Source organism: Dasypus novemcinctus, chromosome 1 (assembly GCF_030445035.2).
Source record: "Dasypus novemcinctus isolate mDasNov1 chromosome 1, mDasNov1.1.hap2, whole genome shotgun sequence".
NCBI classification, from domain to species: domain Eukaryota; kingdom Metazoa; phylum Chordata; class Mammalia; order Cingulata; family Dasypodidae; genus Dasypus; species Dasypus novemcinctus.
Genome location: NC_080673.1, coordinates 69,518,188 through 69,534,332, shown reverse-complemented (window position 1 = coordinate 69,534,332; position 16,145 = coordinate 69,518,188).

The window sequence follows — 16,145 nt, the reverse complement described above, 5'->3', positions numbered from 1 at the left end:
AGAGAAAGGAGAAGATGCCATCACCTACATTTGCAAATGATAGAAAAGCCAAGGAACCCCAAAGATTGCCAGACAGCCAGAAGATACTGACCTCAGGAGGAAGCAAGCCTTCGAGCCTCTGAAACCATGAGCCAATAAATTCCTGCTGTTGAGCCAAGCCATTGTATGGTACTTTTTAGCAGCTAAGAAGCTAAAACACCCTCCTTTTTTCAGCACAATTTATAGAGATGATATATAGCCTCTTACCATTTTAAATTTTACATTCAAAACATAATTTAGTCAAGAGAGTAGATCATTTCAAATGATTACTAAATTCAACAGAAAAAGAAAAGAAAAACAAAAAACTCACCTTTCTTTTACATTTAATCTGTATGAAATTTCACCTTCAGTCAAGAGTTGCCAAGTAAAATAGTGATAATTGAGAGGAGTTGGAAGGGAAAGAAAGGAAGAAAATAGAAGGAAGATGAAAGAGGGAAAGAGTACAGAAGATCTAGTAAGTGGGTTTAGAGAGGATAAGAGAAAGAAAGGAGAGAAAAATAGGAGAAAAGAGTACAGGTGAAGGGGGGGGAAATGGTGAAGAAAACATTAAAATTCATTAAGTTAAGATACAAAGACAACGTTAGCTATAGTTTGGCTTAGAGAGAGGCCACATTTGAGCAACAAGGAAGCTTTCAGGACATAACTCTTAGGCAATATATAATACTAGACCAAGTTTCATTTTTACAAGAAAAGTTTCATAAGTACAATTGTCAACATCAAGACCTGGTGTAACGGTCTTCTTCCTTCACTAGGCACTGCCCTTGTACTCGGGGATTCTTCCATTCTATTAGAGAATGTAGCAGGACTCCCCAGGATGGGAATTCAATATTCTTTTGGTAATTGTGTGGGTCTTCATCCACTGAGACAACACTCCCTGAACACTGAAAAATATTCATATGTCTTAGAGGCGTGCCTCAGGTTCACCCCTCCCCACACATCCCCCCATCACCAACATCGCCCACCAGTGAATACCCCTGCCACAACTGTGAACCTTCTGTGACTCAAAACCTCTCCAAAAACTTAGCCAAAAAATAAACCAAATAAAATTAATAATAAAATAAAATAATAATAATTTTTAAATAAATAAAATACAAAAATTTTAAAACCTGAAATAAAATAATTTTTTTTTACATTGTGTCTTTCATCATGTGAGATCTGTTATCTTGTGTGTACAGTGACCATTTCTTCTGTATGTTCCCCCAGTGTCTTATTTTTTTCATTTTATCTTCAAAGAAGCTTTAGGTTACAGAAAAGTCACATAGAAAGTATAGGGGATACTCATATACCCAACACCCTCTGCCTTTTCCATTATCTCCTATTAATAACATTTTACATGTGGGTGGTACATTTATTACAATTGACGTACAAATATTGAAGCTTTGCTACTAATCGTAATGCATGGCTTACATTATGTTTTACATTTTTCACCATATACTTTTATAGGTTTTGACAAACCTTAAAATGACCTGTTATTTGTTATTGCAAGATCATGCAGAACAATTCTCATGCCCTAAAAATGTCCTATGTTCCATCTATTCTGTTCTTCCCTCTTCCTCCCCTCAGAGCCAAGGTAACCACTAAGTTTCAATTTTTGAAGAATAAGATTCATAGTTACTTGCAATAATATTAAGGGCTTGGCATATTGGTCTGTGTTTGTTTGTTTGTTCCTTTTTTAAATTAGGCACTGCCTATGTTCTGGAGAGATTCTTGTCCCTCTAATTAAGAACATAGCAGGACTTCTCAGAATAGGAGTTTAACATTTGCTTGTTTATTGTGTGGGTCCCCACCCACTGAGATAACACACTATGACAAGATGAACACTTACATATTGAATTAAGACTGGGATAAAGAAAAAAGACAGATGTATCAATAAAGCACCAATGAGAATACTATTCCTACTTGAATTTCATTTGTCCTTCATTAAAGAAATCCTTCTCATTCTTCCCTTATTTCCATCTCTGCCCCAAATTTGCATTTGAATATGATACAGTTGGGAATCTGACAGAGAAGGACTGCCACAGTAAATTGCCACCTACCGCATAGAGTAAAGGCCCAACTACAAAATGAGAGAGAAAAGACTGCCCTTACTTCAGACTCCAGCCTGGATCTCCAGGGCTACCCTCATCTCTGACCAGCTGGCTAAAAATTTGAGGGTTCCCACAGCCACCCTCATGGCTCACAATTCACTAGAACAACTTGCAGAACCCTGGAAGTCTCTAGACTTATAATTACACTTTCATTATAGCAAAACAATACAAATCAGAACCAGCCATAGGAAGAGAGCATAGAGTGAGGGCTAAGAGGGTTCCAAAGTTTCTATTTCTCAGGGATGCACTATCCTCCCTGCATCAAAGTGCAATAACATTCAGAGTTCTGCCAATCAGAGATGCGAATCCGAGTTTTAATGTCCAGGGTTTTTATTGAGACTTTTTTATATAGCATGATTGGTTGAATTATTGGCCAACAAAGTTAAACACGATCTCTAGCTCCCCTCTTTCCCTAGAGTTCAGGCTGGTATGAACTGGCTCAAAACCCTAACCTTATAATCACATGGTTTGTCTCTCTGGCATGGCCAGCCCCCATTCTGAATCATCTGGGTAGCATAAACTATTGAAAGGTCCACCATGAGTCATCTCTGACGGACACAACATGAAAAACAAAGATATTCTGAGGATAAAGATGTACCTCCTAAGCATATGGAAGCATAGGGAAAAAGGTTAGACTTCTCTGGCCTGAAGCCAAATTCTTTATCACATACTTGCTCAAATGTTTTAAGCACCAAAGCCATTCTTGTCCCTAGAATTCCTAACAGTAGACTCCTTGGACTCTAAAATTCACCTAAAACAAGAATAGCCTCATCACCTTTAAATTCTTCAGATGGTGATTTGTTTAATGTCTTTCAATTTCAATTTCTACTTTTTTATACCCTGCTTTTCGATGCTGAGGCTGGATCTCTGCAAATCACATTTCTGCTTTGCCAGCTGACTGCCTGGTAGACTTTGCTAGCAGGGCAACTAGATGGGGGCAGCAAGGCTGGAGGAGAGAGGAGACTTGGTCCTTCCTGTTTGCATGATTTTCCTCACAACAGAACATAGAAATGGCTTTACACTGTGACAGTGGCAGTTATTTACAATAGCGGCAATTGCTTTGTTTGTAGCTTTTTTCACTTTGCCCAGAACAGCCTGCTTAGAAATACCTAGCCCTGTCAGCCAGAGGTATGAGTCCCAGCTCCACAGGGCACCTCCTCCAGCTCTTTTCCAAGCCCTGGTGGTGGTGGCTGCTTCTTACTCAGTTTTTCTTTTTTGCTCTTCGGTTCTCCAATTCTTGGTTAGCAAATCTTTATACTAATTCTTTACTAAAGCACATAGTATGACTTTTGTCTCCTGACCTGACTCTAACTTACACATTTTCTTCTCATCAAATAAAGCAAAGAACCTATCTGTAACTGCTAGACATTTTTGAAAATTAGTAACAATCTCCTACTCTATAGGAGCCTTTGAAACCATGCTGGACAATGTTGATGCACAGAACAAAGGCACAGATTTTAAATAGTTGGAATGACTGGGTTAAAATGTAAAAGGGAGATTCAAAAGAAAAGTTTATTCACTGCAACTACAGGTGAATAAACAATTTACTTTCTGGAGAGGAAAGTGATGGGATGGCCCCTGAGTTAGTGATGTTTGATTGTCCCTAGTTAGCAAAGCAAGATATCTTCTTGCCCTAGAACTGAAGGAAGTAATCATCCGTGCATGGTGCTACAACTCTGTTTTGATCTGCAGGATTTGACATCTATCTGCACAACCTTCCTCTGGGATCCTGGACACAAAATTTAAAGGGAAACTTCCTCCTCACTTCCCCTCCTCCTGTTTGCACATATATATCCTTCTGATAGCCATTTCTCAAAAGATGTGGCAACTGAACAGTTTCTAGACAAGAATAAATGGGTAAATAAAATTCCAAAGATTGAGGAAGGAAATCCGAGCCTTGGGAAAAGGGGACAAGCAATACACTGAGAAAGAAAATAAAAACCAGAATAATCAATCAGATGCAAAGAGAAAATCTGGGAAGCTCAAGTGAAAGGACAGGTTTTTGTGTACATTACCCTAGTTATTCATCACAACAATCTGCAGGGGCACTTAGTGGCCAGACTCTTTCCTTATAAGGAGACCAAGAGATTAACTAATTTATCCATATCACATGGCAAATAAATGGCAGGCTTCAGTTAAAATTCAGGTCTATCTCCTTCTAAAATTTTAACTTTTAACCATTTTCTTTATTGCTTATTGTTGGGAAAGGATGAAGGGATGTTCTAGGAATGGGGCATTAATTATCAGCATAAATGAAGAGAGCACTTCATGGATGGATTGACGGATAGATGATGGTTGGGTGGTTGGGTGGATGGATAGTTAGATAGATAGATAGATAGATAGATAGATAGATAGATAGATAGATAGATAGATAGATAGATAGAATCATACTTTACTTTCTTCTGTATTATTCTGTATTATTCATCTTAGACTAGCTTAGATGCAGCTTCTCCCATTAGTTGACAGCACAATAAAAGAGCCAACTCCAACTATTTTGGATGTAGGGGTTAAAGGGAATGTGTCAGCAAGTCAAGGGTGGTGTCTTTTCATGATACTCAAAACCAGGGAACTTTTGTAGGAACCTGATTCTTTTGTTACAGGCCTACCATAAATTTACAAAGTTAAGTTCTTTATGTAATAGTCATTCTGAAAAGTCCATAAAAATACTTCATGTTTCTTTGGCATATGGATAAATTTTTCATAACTTTGACAGACAGAAATAAGCCGTAGGACCAGAGGAAATAGACTACAATAAAACTCGGTCAATATTTCCCAGGTGCCGTTTTAAAAGAAAGCACTATGCAGGGAAACTGAAAACTATGGGAAATCTTTCTATTTTTTAATCACCCTTTAAAAATTTACATTTGGTTAGAAATTCAAAATAGAATCATTTAAAATTAGTACTATTAAATACACAATGAGAATGGGGAAATATTAGAAATGACTTTTAGAGAAATAAACAACTGGAAATTAACAGAAGAAGCATGCAAAACACTGATGCAAATAAGGTTTTCATTCTGAGCAAATGGCTTGAGTGAGGTTAAAAGTAGTTTTATGTGGATGAAAGAAAAACAGAAATGGGAACTCTGTGTCTCATGCTGTACATCGTGATCCAGAGAGCATATGACTCCACAGAGAGGAATTACTTGATGTTGCTGCTTAACCAAATAATTCTTGCTGAGATGTCCAGAAGTTATGCCACAACTTCCCATTTTCCTATTCTGAGATCTTCTGATCTGTAAATTCTCTCCAAACTAATTTTGCCCGAGTTCACATTGCGTGCATACTCCTGTTGTGTTTAATTTACGCATTCCAAACTATATATCTGTCTTTGGAATTTTTGAGGCCTTTCCTTAACCTGCTGGTCTCACACTAAATGCCCCTCTGTAGAAAGTAAATAAAGTGTTCTAAACTTTGCAATTTTTCCATTTAATCAGAAGTCACATGAAGCACATCTTAGAAGAATTCAGTGGATTTTGCATCTGCTTTAAAATTGTATCTCAAATAGAATAATACAGACCTGTTCTGCAAAAGCCAAAGCATCCACCCTGAGACATGGTGTAATAGCCTACCTTAAAAGTTAAAAGAGCCATCAGGGGAGATCTCATGTGTGCTTCTCTTAGTGTCTTCACGTGCATGTCTAAGGCAACCTACTTCATGATTTCTTCCCCAGTCCCTAGGCTATAGGCCCTACTTCCAGCTTTTATTTCTGCTGAGGTCTTTTTTCTCCAGCTTGAACAGATCCAAATATAATCTCACATTATTTCTTGTACACGTGGTCTAAATTTGAACCAGAGTGAACATTTACACGTTTGTCCTGACCAAGCCTGGAAGGGCAGATAGATCCCAGACCATTCTTCCTTTCTTCAGCTCATTCACTAGCAGCCAACCATCCTATCACTCACCATTAAGATTTACTATTGAAGGGTCAGATCCCAGTTCACAGTATTATCAAGGAAGCTCTCCTAGCAGCCCTGTTGAAGCAACTTGCACTGGCCACCTGTTAGCTTTTCCTGAGACTCATTGCACACCAACAGAGTTCTACAGGAAGGCTGCTCACAAGCCCTTCTAATCATCAACTCCTACCATTTTGTCCGTTTAAGCACATCTAACTGGTTATGAGAAACCAGCTTTGAATATTTACATAATTTATGTATTAGACTGATTTTATGTTGGAATGATAGCTATCATGTTGAAATTTCTACTGAAGCTTCCATTTCAACATCCTCTTGAGCCTACAGAAAATAAGCCTGCATATAACGCACTCTCTCTTTAATCCTAATTTTCCTGAAATTAATATTACTACCCCAGCTTTTTTTTTTTTAATGTTGGAGGAGTTGATATTTGGCTAAGTTGTGTCTTCATTCTTTGATTTTTAATCTTTCCAATACTTTCTCAAATGTATTACTTGGAACCATATTTATTTGTACTGATTCTTAGCAGCATGTATTAGTCTGCTTTGAAACTTTAGAATATGTACATGCTTGTGGTGAAAAAAAGTGAAAATATTAGTAAAGGGTAAAGTAGAAAATAAAAATTGCTTCCTCACATTTCCTCTCTCCTGGTGTGTTAATTTGCCAGGGCAGCCATAAAAATAAAAATAAAAAAATACCACAGACTGTTTGGCTTAAGCAAGAGAAATTTATTGTCTCATAGTTTGAAGGCTTGAAGCCCAGTATCAAGATATTGATGGGTCATACATTCTCCAAAGACTTTAGTGTTCTGGTGGTAGCTTGCTGGTATCCTATCACTCAATGTCTGCTTCCAACACTCAGCCATCTGCCTCCTCTATCTCCTCTTGACTCCTACTATCAGGACCAAACTTCCTTGCTTATGGAGATTTATACTGTATTAAGGTGCATCCTGATTCAATTGGGGCTCACATTAACTAACAATATCTTCAAAGCTTGTGTATCTGACTCTCTCTACCACCACTCAGAAAGAGGCACAATACCAGATGACCTAACATGGCTTGAAAATATCTTTGGCAGATAGGAAAATGGTACAGAGTCTTTGTCAGCCCTTATAAGTAAATCATAGCACAATCTTTAGGATTTTAAGCAAAACCCTATTCCCCTCTGGAGATAACTATTCTTTTGAAAAACAGCCTTTGGCTCACTCCTGGAACTCGGTAGAGACTGAATGCTTGACCATGGACCACCAAATTACAACATGAACTGATAAATGCCCATCATGAACTGAACTACTTGTCTGACCCAACTTAAAATTGAGCCTGAATGGTAGCACTTCACCATCAAATGAAAGTGGTATATACAAAATCATGTTTGAGAACATCCTGAAAACACAAGTAAGTTACATGAGCAAGTGGTTTACATGGCCTTTATTCCTGCTGCAATCTCCTCCCTCTCAACCTGTGTCTGTAAACTTTTGGGGACTATCCTCAAGATCAGCTGACTCAGGAAGGAAAAAATTGGGCAAGGTTTAGAGACGGTTCTGCATGATATATTGACAATATCCAAAAGTGGACAGCTACAACTCTAAAGCCCCATTCTGGAGAGGCCAAGAAAGAACATCATGAAGGTATAACTTCTTAGTAGGCATAACTTCAAGCAATTGTGATTATTTGACTTTCCTGGAAACAGAGACTGCCAGTGACCTACACTGTATCATGAGGCAAGGTTGATAGGTTGGTTAGATAATTAGGGATTTAGGAGAAAGACAATTGGAAAATTGGTGACAAAGCTGTCTGGAGATGACATATAGTGATAGACCTCTCCAAATGGGCATAGAGTAAGAATATATTTGTGTGTTAAGTGAATCCTCACCAAGGAATAACCTCAACACAGGAGATTTTTGATTATCAGATTGATAAAATGACTATGGAAATCAGTCAAACTCTTTCCCCAACCAACCCTGTTCATGTCCAATGGGTTCAAGCAGTAAGTGGCAGTGGTGGCAGGGATGGAGATTAAATGTGTCCTCAACAATCTTGACCTCCACTCACTAAGAATGATCTGGTGACAGCCACTGGTGAGTATGCAAGCTTCCAAAAGAGAGACAAACATTGAGCCCTCTACAGAGAACTATTCCCTGGAAGAATAGGGGGTCAGTATATCAACAAGCTCTCTAGTGACAGGCTATCTACATTGTAAGGGGAAGTGATTTGTTCTCACTCACTTTGGATATAAACTTGTCTTCTCAGCACAAAATATTTCTGTCAAAACCATGGTCCCTTGTTTTATAAAATTCTTTTTCAAAATTATGATATTTCATACAGTATTGCTTCTGACCAAAGAATTAATTTTGCAACGAATATAGTGCAAGAATGGGAACATTCTCATGGAATTCACTGGTCTTACCACATTTCCCGTCACTCTGAAGCAAATAGCCTGAAAGAATGGTAGAATGACCTTTTGAAGACTCAATTCAACACCAAGTGTTTGGCAGCATTTTCAAAGGACAGGGTTGGTGATGTCAAGGATTTATTATATGCATTAAATCAGCAACCAATATATTCTTCTTCTTCTCCCATATCCGGGGTTCACACACCCAGGAATCAAGGAGTAGATGTGGGAATCACTATTCTCAGAAATAACCCCATTAATCACCCAGCAGAATATTTGCTTTCCATCTCTATAACTTTAAGTTCTGCTGATATAAAGGTCTTAGTTCTCAAGAGGAAAATGCTTCCAAGAGGGGATACAGCAATGACTACATTAAACTGTGAGTTGAGACTGCCTTTAACCATTTGGGGCTCCTTTAGCCAGTAAATCAACAAGCAAAGGAAGGGTTATGTATGTGCTGGGGTGATTGATCCTGAGTATAAAGGGGAAATTGACTGACTATGAGGGCTACAATGTAGCCTTCTTAGAAAAGCAAGGCTGGACTACGGGAAGGTCCCCAAAGGCACCTCTTAGCATCCTCATGCCTTGTGATTAAACCAGCAACCTAGTACAGGCAGGACTATGAGTGGCCCAGTCTCTTCAGGAAATAAGTTGGGGTCTCCCACCAGGCAAATAACTAAGACCAGCCAAGGTGTTTACTGAAAGCAAAGCAAAATGGAATAGGTAGTAAAATAAATTGGTTATAAATACCAGCTATGAACAACCACCTGACAAGAGGAAGAAATAAGGACTGTAATATTTATACATATTTTCCTTCTCTGTACCACCTCCCACTCTACTACCATCTAATATAAGAACTGTTAATAGTACCTCGTAGGTTCCAGTTTGTCCTTGTGAGCAGATAGGGGGTTCCAGTTTGTCTTTATATATCCCAGTTCATCCTTGTATAGTCCAGTTTCTCCTTGTTGCCACCCATATGCAGCTCTCTTTTATAATTGAAGGTCTGGCTGACATATAGCAACTTCAGGCTTATCATAGTTGCAGAGGCTACAGCTTGCACAAACCACTTCACCAGTTCCCATTATTGCTTTAAGGTCTAAGGCCTGTAATAAACCCTTATTCTATATCACTCAGAGTAGTTCAGCCTTTCTGGATAAACCTTAACTAATAGACTAGCTAAGGCATTCCTAAAAGAATCACAGAATGGATATTGGAAGAAAATTAATCTCTGTCACAAACAAAATAAACTTTCTTCTAATAAGTCAAGATATTAAATATGCTTTCAATTTATGCTCTATTTTCCTCTGTATTCTTACTAATTTGCATTTGTATATAATGTATAAAACCCAAATTTTTACCAAATGATTGCTTACCCTGTATATTTTCTGTAGCTTCAAAACTGAAGAACACTGAAAGTTCTTCCTCATCCCACCCATTCCTATGATGGATTCTACTTTGCATGTTACCATACCTCACTACCTGGCCATGTTTAATTAACTAAAAATTGTAGTCTATGTATAAATGTAGAAAAAGAAAATGGTAAGGATGGACTGGGAAAAAACTAAGTAGTCCTTGTTCATCTTATGAAACAGTTTTCATACAATGGAGCACATGCTACTGACTTTCTGATTAATGATACTTTCATTACCTGAAGAAAAGTTAAGTAGTGGAAGAAGTAGAAAGTTATATTTTTTCCTATCTGAACCTTCTGTTTTGTTTCAGGCCTCCTCTACTAGTAGGAACTTCTTCTACTGTAGAGAAGAAAATTGATTAATTTTTCATATCTGTATACTTTCAAAATTATTTTTTTTTACTTTTTTATTGAACTATATCATTCATATATGAACACACATAAACAATAACTGTGTAGTAAAGATTGCGAACTTACAAAATAAACTTACATAACATCACACAGGGGTGTCGTACATCGTCCCTCCACCAACTCTTTGCATTGGTGTGAAACATTTGTTACAAACTATGCAAGAGCATTGATAAACAGATTCAATTCAATCCCAATAAAAATTCCACCAGCATTTTTTAAGGAAATGGAAAACACGATTATCAAATTTATCTGGAAGGGTAAGAGGCCCTGAATAGCCAGAAACATCTTAAAAAGGAAAAGTGAAGTTAGAGGACTCTCATGTCCAGACTTTAAATCATATTACCTAGCTACAGTGGTAAAAAACAACATGGTATTGGCATAAAGATAGACACATAGAACAATGGAACCAAATCGATGGTTCAGAAACAGACTCTCACATCTACGGCCAAATGGTTTTTGACAAGCCTGTCAAGCCCTCCCAGTTGGGGCCGATCAGTTTATTCAACAAATGGTGTTGGGAGAACTGGACATCGATAGCCAAAAGAAAGAAAGACTCCTACCTCATACCTTATACAAAAATTAACTCAAAATGGATCAAAGACCTAAATATAAAAGGAAGTACAAATAAAGCTCCTAGAAGAAAATGTAGGGAAACATCTTCAAGACCTAGTGGTAGGTGATGGATTCTTAAACCTTACACCAAAGCATGAGCAACAAAATAAAACATGGATAAATGAGACCTCCTCAAACCTTAAGCATTTCTGTGATTCAAAATTATTTTGATTGAAATATGGGGGAAATCAAATCAAATGACACTAGCTATGTGATACTTTAATGCAGAAGTCAAGACTACTTCTTCAAAAGTTACTTTAATTAAATCATTTGTCCAAAAGAGTACATTTAGATGCAGAAAGAACTGGAGCCATGGTGCATGAACAGTGATAGAGTAATGCTTGGGTCACACCCAGGGAAGAGTACATGGGGAACTTGACACCAAAAAAAAGAGGAGATGTAAATGAGAGGCCCCATGATAGAATAGCTGCCTTCTATTATGTAAAAAATAGTCATAAGAGGTAGCTCAAAAGATCAAAAAGTAGACCTAAATATCAATTGATTAATTTGATTACACAGGAGTGTAGGTTTTGATTCAATACAAAAACAATGGGTTGCTCAAAAGAATTGTTCAAGCAGAGGTTAGATAATCAACCATGATGAATTTTATGAAAAATATCCCTGCATTGAAGAGAAGTTGATCTATTTTATATGACAACCTAAGGTATCACCAATGTTTGAAATTCAGAAGAAAGACAATTTATCTGAAGTATAAATAAGGGAGCTTCGTTTCCAACCTATAATGCCATTTAAAAAAAAAATTCCAGTTATTGAGAGAAAGATTTTGTAACCTAAAAATGCCAAGTGACATTTGAAGGTTTATTTGTTAATAGGTAGGCAAAAAGTATGCCAAGAAATTTCTCTAGATTAAATTATGAGTAGAGAAATGTTTTCTGGAATATTCCCAAACCAACTAATATATAACTAAGCTATGACTCATGTGGTCAAAATCAGGCTCACTTGGCAGAGAAACTCAGCACACCATGGGAAGAATCACACAGCTTAACCATATTATAGATTAAAGATTTCTCTTAAAACTTGCTAAAAGAAATATTTTGAAGAACATACTTTATGGACATTGAATACTTAGACATTGAAATTAGTTAGAAATTTGATATACCAAGTATTTTTCAGAGAGTTCAAATCCCAGGAGTCCGATTAGTGTCATTTGGAAAAACTACAGTGTCTAATAATTAATTCCACAAGAACTTTTTATTTTTTTTTATTTTTTTTTTATTTTATATATCAGTATAAGCAAAGCAAAAGAATGAGAAAGGAATTGACAATTCAGAGTTCTCTTACAGCTCATCTGCATTAGTGGCAGGAGATATTGGTTTCTCAAACATCACTATCCAAAATGTACCTTTTCTAGAACTATCCAGATTTTTATCAAGCTTTTATTATTTTATTTGACAATAGTAAAGAAAAATAAATAAATCTCTAATCTCTAACATCCAAAATATCCAGCATTCCTACTTATACTATGATGTGAACTCCTCTTTTGGATCTTTTTCTAAGCTCCCATTTCTTTCCAACTGGATCCTCCTCCATTCTACTTCTCCTCTAACATTTCCTTCACTCAAGTATATCTCTGTTCTATTGTGAGTAGATTACCTATACCCCCATCTTTCTGATGTACCTTTTCCAACCTCTTTCCTTAACCTGACAATACCACATCCCAGAATTCTCTCCAATAAATACTAATCTTCACACTATGTTCAACACAACTGTCAAAAAGGAAGGATTTTACATAACATGCAGACTTTGTCACCCAGCACCCACCAGTGATCTAATGATTTCCTAATATATGATAGGCCTGAATTTCTTTATTTCCCCACTGCTTCTCCAACTTCTGATTCTTTTAACCTGGATTTTTTTTTTTTCTCTTTCTATTCCCTAAATGTTGAGGATTCACATCTCAGTCTTGCTCTCTCTTATCTCTACATATACATTCTGTAGCAAGGTCATACTTGGAACTACCAGGCTTTATGTAGAAGACTCCCAAATATAAATAGTCTAACTCCTTTCACATACTGCAGACCTTCATTTCCAATTCTCATGTGAACTTAGATCATCTCTACCAACCAGGCCCATCTTCCTCCCTATTTCCACTCATTTGATCCAGTATTCCCTTAGTCATCTGGGCAGATTAATCCAAGGTTGATGTTTCATCTCTCCCTCTTTCTTTCCAATACTCATTACATTTTCTGGTCCATTCTTACTAGTGTCACTTACATCTATTCCTTCTTGTTATCTCTAAAACACCTCTGTACTTCCAGCTACTGCCTACCACTATTGTGATTACTTCCTACCTGCCTGGGCTCCCTTCTCCAGGTCCTCTCTAAGGACTTCAGTCCTGCATATCACTTCCAGTAACGTTGATGACTCTTAGTTGTCTACTAAATTCCACTTAAACCACTTAGCTTAGCATTCAAGGCCCCAATATATATACTGAGTTTCTGCTTAAAGTTCTGCAATCATTTCCCATTGCCTGAAGAACTAAATCTTGTGGGAGGGGATGTGGGCAGTGCTTCTTTTATACTCCACTAGTCTTCTAAAAACTCCTGATCTTTTAACCCATTCATTAATCTTCAATGAGAGTAGTGTTGGTGTTCTGATTGGAAAATTTGAGACAGCTTAACCCTTTCTTTTCCTTTCCCGATGAGACCTGGCTGCTCTTAAGGAGCAGGCATTTCATTCCTTCCTGAAGTAAGTTTCATAAGGGCATGTTCCTTATGTGGTGGCCTGTAATCATTCAGTGCCATGAATATGTGAATATGTTGAATATGTCTTCCTAATTCTGAGCTTCACTAGTGAGGGGCCCACTATTGCCAACACATTTATGCCACCTTCCCCCATATGAGCTTCATCATTAATAAAACTGATTGATATGTAGGTCATCTGACTCCATTTGTATCACTCAATTGATTTAGAACTCAGACTGGGAAAACAAGGATGTCATTTACAGGCACCCTCAAGATCAAGGCACTTCAGCTTTCTTACTCTGCCCGCCTTTCCAGAAGTATGCCTACTACTCCCTATATACATCCTGTATACCTGCCATGCTACTATCGACTTCCTAAATGTGTTTGCATGCTTTTACCCCCACAATTGTAAGCATGTCATTTACTCTCCATTTGTGGAGCCTTCCCAAGCTAATGGCCTTTATTCAAAAGCTTGAGGATAGTTTGAATTTCATTGCCTCTAAAAAAAACATCTTTGATATTTCCAGATAATAGGTCAATATGGTCCAGGTAAACCATACTGAAATGCCCACAGCATTTTATAAATGTAATCTTTCTATCGTATCTTAACATATAGAAGTGATTCAAATTCAACAAAAAAGCCATTACTTAAAAACACTTCACTATATATGCTTTAGATTCAATATGACTATAATCATCTTCAAATAGCACATTGGTGAGTAAGACTCTAAAAGTTAAAAGTTGAGATAAGATTTAGATTTAATAAGATCATTTCAGCCAGAGGATTTAATAATACCTGAATCTTGTCTCAGACTATAGCTGTCCCTCCTTAAAAGGTCCCCAAGACAGGCAGACCACAGAGAATAATGGCAAAGGAAACAACATAAAACAAACTACAAAAAACAAAAATGTTTATTTTTTGCTGATTTTTGGGCCTTGAACCCTTTTAAAGAATATTCTAGTAAGATAGAGCATGCTGTGTAATACCCTAGAAGCCTAAGCTGCCTCTTTCTCTTCTGAGTTCAGACTGAAGCCTCAGATTTTATTTCTCCCTGGCCAACCAGGTGGAGAAAGACAGAAAGTGCTAAGTTTAGAGGAGGCCCCAAGTATGGAGAATACCAAATTGTAGATAAACTAGATGGTATTGCAGGCCCCAAAACTAGATGAAATCACCCAAATAGTGAGCGAAATGGGAAAGAAGGGGTCAGGACTGAGCAAGATGGGAATCCATCATCAAAGACTGAGAAGGAATATCCAGTATGAGGAAACAGGGGAGTATGTCCTATCCTTGCAGCCAAGAGGACAAAAATATACTTCATGGAATATGTATTCGATTATCCAGATTTAAATTCTACTTTTCAAATTCTATTAGGTCAATTAAAATAAGCAGAAATGTCCATTGGGCTTAGCAACATGGGTATCACTGATGACTCTGGATGCCGAACATAGATGTTAGATGTCTCAGCTTCACCGCTGACTACATTTGTGACTACTCTTTGGTCTCTCATAACCTCAGTCTTGACAAAATAATTCCTAGCTCAAAAGGTTGTTATGAGGATTTAATGAGATACCTCATATGAAGTGCTCAACACAGGGCCTGTCACATAATGAACATTCAACTATTAACAGGCTATTAGTCCTGAAAGGTAAGCAGAGGTCTTCCTTGCACTGATTTCTCACTTGGACATGTAAGATATTTCATGGTTATTTCACTACATATGTCAAAGCCAACCCTTCAAATCTTTGGTTATCTTCTCTTTCCCAAATCCTAAAAATTATCCACTCCAATACAATTACAGTATTTGCAAATCTTAATTTCACAGCATTTCCATGAAGCAAAGCAATATAATGTTTCATAAGTGGCTCTATTTTCTTTTAAAGTAAATATTTTTAGTAAAAGAAATGAAGAAGCTGAACATCTCTCTTTTTTATCTGAAACTCAAACCCAAAGGTACTATTGTCATCCTAAGCAGTTTTCAGTTAGTGCTGAATACAAATGCACGCAGGAAATATGCATATGCCACAACTGTGGGGTATGAAACCCTCCAAATTTATTGTACCTAATAAACTTATACACTGAAATGGTCCTATCTGCCCATGATACATCTATGGCAGAATGCTGGTGACCTAATAAAAAACTTTAATTCCCATTTGACATTCTTCATAGTAGTAATCCCTATGCTGACAGGTGGCTAGTAATTTCAAAAGTAATTATGGAGATACTATCTGCAGATGTTTGGGAATACACTACCAATATTCTTGTAAATAGGTGTCACAGGAATATGTGGAAAATGATAGCTGATATAACTTCTGTTATAAAGATACACATTCTCCTTAGGAACATCTGGAAGACCTTGTGTGCAAAAGAATTGGAGGTGGGTAATCAGGGACCATGCAGAGAACCTTGGCATTTGTAAGTATATGCGGCTTCAAAATGTCAGCAAGCCATTGATTTGGTGCTAGGATTCTCAGACTTTTCACTCTACTTCACCTCTCTCTTGGGCTCAACTTCAGGATTGGAGCCAGATGGCTAATCCCTCCCTTTTCTTTTTCCAACAAAAGGAACAAACTAGTA